This window comes from Tachysurus fulvidraco, chromosome 2, assembly GCF_022655615.1.
Source record: "Tachysurus fulvidraco isolate hzauxx_2018 chromosome 2, HZAU_PFXX_2.0, whole genome shotgun sequence".
Lineage (NCBI taxonomy): Eukaryota > Metazoa > Chordata > Actinopteri > Siluriformes > Bagridae > Tachysurus > Tachysurus fulvidraco.
Window position 1 is genome coordinate 14180323 of NC_062519.1, and position 4356 is coordinate 14184678.

At 37.6% G+C, this 4356-nt stretch overlaps 1 long non-coding RNA gene across 1 annotated transcript; it reads left to right on the plus strand.

Annotated features, from left to right (window-relative positions):
• The first annotated feature begins 433 nt into the window (after positions 1-433).
• On the plus strand, positions 434-4356 carry LOC125140782. The gene is made up of 2 exons (XR_007140050.1): positions 434-709; positions 4161-4356. It is a non-coding gene; the product is annotated as an uncharacterized LOC125140782 (long non-coding RNA).

Genomic DNA, 4356 nt, shown 5'->3' on the forward strand with positions numbered 1-4356 from the left:
ACACCTCACATCCAGCACACTCACTCTTCGAACTGTTGCCATCTGGTCGGTGCTACAGAGCCCTGAGCACCAAAACGACCAGATATAGGAAGTTTCTTCCCTCAAGCAATCCATCTGATGAACACTTAACACACATCTGATGAACACCTCACATACACAGAACAAACCCTATTCTTACATTGTTTACACGTACTCATCTATATTTCAATTTGCACATCTATACTTCAATTTGCACATTTATATTTCAATTTGCACTTTTTTCCCACTGTACATACAACTGTCTATTATATGTGTTCATTTCTTATCATTGCCATTCTGTTTACACTGTGGAGCTCCTGTACTAAAACAAATTCCTCGTATGTGAGAACATACTTGGCAATAAAGACCTTTCTGATTCTGATTCTGATTCTGAATAGATTTGGATTAGTTTTGAATCTGTTTGATTATTTCTGAGTACAGTCACATGCCCCGTTATAAAAGAGTATATGATTTAATTCAGTCATTCATTTATTTATCCCTAAAATATTTCTTTTTTGTTGTTGTTTGCTATATCACAGTAAGGGTGTAAAAGATCTGAGCCGCACAGAATTCGAGCTGGGCATGTTGATTCAGAGGCATAGAGCGGGTACTGGACCTCTGCCTGACACACCACAATCCTCCTTCTCTTCTCTCCATCTGTCTGAGAAATTGGAGATTTGTATGGAGATCAGTGAGTACTTAGAGGAGATAAAAGAGGAGTGATGTTGCTTTCACACTCACACACACACACACACACACACACACACACACACACACACACACACACACACACACACACACACACACACACACACACACACACACACACACACACACACACACACACACACACACACACACACACACACACACACACACACACACGCGCGCGCACAGACTGGCTGGACGATTAATAAATGGTCTGCATAACAGAGTGAATCCAAAACAAAAATTTGCTGCCATCACACTAGCCAACGTCTTCTGGCCCATTATCTGTGAGAGTCAAGAGTTCTCCCAGTTTACAATTTAATCTTGCCATTTTCAATCCTTTTGACCTGTGGGGATGATTTCTTCAGAGAATGATTAACTCACACACACAACCCATAGAATTATTATTAGGTATGAAATATTATTTGTTTCAACAAAACCTACATCAGACTGGTTAGATTTAGGCGAACGGTGCACTCTCTTAGTGCTCTGTGTAGCAGAAAATCATCGTCACGTCAATTATAAGACTGAAAATGTGACAATTTTGTTTAATCACATGGATGAAATTGGACACCGAGGACTAAGGTTTGGATTAAAAAAACTAGGTGAGGCAAGGAAACTCGTTGCTAGGATCTATCGCCATGTTTTCTAATGATCGTTACATTCTCTGGGTAAACTGAGATTGCTCTCTTGTACCTCCCATTTAAAGGGTTGTTCTTCTTCATTAGCCTAGTGACACAAAGCTGGACCATTATGCCATTATGCTATAAACTGATTTGCCGGATCATTTTCTACAAATCGTTCTGCATTTCTCCCGAAGGATGCAAGGTTTCAAGAGAGACGAATCTTTTTGTTCATTCCAGCATTATATAGTAGACAAATACAGTATACATATCTACTTGTATCTACTTATATCTACTAGTACAGTATAAAGTAACACTGAATGAATGAAAAGGATAAACATTCCCTGTCTGCAATTAAAACCCATTCTCTAATAGTCCTGCACAACACTGGACATAAAGCAATTAGCATTATTAAAGTGGATCGTAGACAAGTGGGTGTGCATTAGGATCATTACCGCCAAAATGGGACTATTTTCTTGTTAATAGTTTAATGTATAGAGTTTATACAATTATTTATCAACAGCAAATTCATATAGCCAAGCAGAGTAAAGACATTTCAGGTGTGATTATGCAAGTGATATGATTTCGGTGACATTCAACATGTTACGCCCATGAATGAAATGACCCAAAGGATGATAATAAGCAGATGATCACTTTCAAGAATTCAAAGAAATTATGTAGATAAATCACGTAAAAAGAAATAATGCTGTATATTGACACTGTAAATGTCAAAATGTGTGAATCGAGTGAACCTATGGATGAGTGGCACAAAACACATTGAACACACTTGTTATGTACAAACCAACAACCCGCACAAACGCAAGCCAACACACAAGCAAGTGAAAATGTATCATTATATAAAATCGTTATTTTATCAAATCATCCATGCTTTCCTATAATGCATGCTTTTAATTTTCCAGCCTTTCCTCCATATGAGAGCAGCCTGTGTTCTGAAAGCTTGGCTATTAACAGACACGAACAGACATAATAAAGTGGTTTGTTGAGACGTGCTGCTGTGTTTAAGAGAATAATGAAGCTGGCTCTTGTGAGCTACATGGGTTTTGCTTCATTTCCGTAGCGGATGATGAACTGAAAAACTCTTTAACGGGTAATATCTGCTGCTCTTGTTATACCAGTTGGAGAAAGGAGGCTATTTCTGGTAATCCTACGAGTCATGGTACGTCAGTCATGATGTGAACATCTTGATGAATTATCTTGCTCTGAGAGACGGCAGGATTTTTACTTAAAATGTTTTTGTCATAGTGAGGCAAACATGCTATCCCATAATGCCCCCACCAAGGGTTTTTGGGTATTGGACATGAGGCAGCAGCACATCTGCAGTCCACACACATTCATACACACATTCCCACCCATTCAGCCCTATGCACTGTGTTGTGAGCCACCAAAACAAAATCTTTCCGGCAGAGAGGTTTCAATGACTCAAGGTAAATCAAACCAAATGCACCTTTGACTACTGAAGTGCTCCATAGTGACACATTCACTGCAACTGGAAGCCTGCAGGACAGAACAGGTTGTATACCCCTTGCCGGCACTTGCCTTTCATGGCACAGTAATTAAATCAGACCAATTTCACTATGCGTTCCTGAGCTACATTATTCAGAAGACATTGTTATGCATGATCACAATTTTGTTGAGACAATAAGAACTCACAAGTTTGCCATTACGGGAAAACAGCATCACTCCAGCCGTACATCATCTATTATTAATTTATTCCCCTTCATTCATTCCCTGTTTTCAGTAGAATGCTGCATTTGCGTTTTGTTCCACACAACAAGCTAATGCATTTTTAATGCTGGAATATAGCATATGGAATAACTCGTTTTGGCACATGCTGTCACAGAGATTAATGATAACTAAGTCTGTAATCATAGTAATTGCCTTACCACATACTGCTAAGACCAGAGATCTTTTTTTTCCCCCTCATTCCACCTGATTTCTGTGTTAGACAACTGGTAGACACAAAAATATTGAAACACTTCAATCCACGTTCAGCGGTTTACTTAATATCTCTACAGGATACAAATTATTCACTTATGACAACTAATTATATTAAACCAGAAGAGATTTTTGTTCATGGCTTGTTCATAATGAGCAAAGTTTATAGCACTGAATAAAAGAAAAACAATTAGGAAAGCAATTATTGTTTTGTTTTATTTATTTATTTATTTATTTATTTATTTATTTATTTATTTATTTATTTATTTATTTAATTACTTTTTTTTTTATAATGCTTTTTTTTTTATAACACTTCTTTTTGTGAAGTGTGTAAAAAGGTTCCGAAAAGGTTAAATAGAAATAATGAACCAAACAAAGTGTCAGGTATGTGAGGGTTGTGTTATTAAAATACCGTCGGACATGAAACCGTAATTAAATTCTCAAAACGAAATACTCTGTTTCTGTAAAAAAAAAAAGTGTGGCTTGAAATGAGTTTCCTGAAAGCATAATAAAACGAAAAGAACTTCAGTAAGCAGTGCTCAAGGACTTCACCCTTGCAGGACCTGTCAATCATCATCAGTGTCCTCACAGTCCATCCAGAGCAAAAACTGCCATACTGTAGGAAGAATATGACTGTTTCTTATTTCAGAATCTGTTTAACTTTTTATATAATGTCTAGTTATTTATTGAATTCACTACAACAACGCTATAGTTGCTAGTCTAAATTCAGATGCAGTTTTTCTTGTAAAGTTCATTCAGAACACTGCCGCTCTCCTGCTTCGTCACTTGACAAAGTTCTCCCATGTGACCCCGTACTGAAGCCACTTTCCTGGCTTTTTGTCTTTTGCCTTCCAGACCTCAACGGCCTCTTCATCGTGTTATCTGTGCACTGTGGATCAAAACTCCAGACCGACTCAGATCTTCAATCTCAGGAATGTCATTCTTTCAAAGCTTTCACTGGGTCATAAGTGGGTGGAATAAGTTTCCACCTACACACCACCTTGCCTTTATTACTCTCACTAAATAACTAAAAACCCTTTTTTACTTTGCA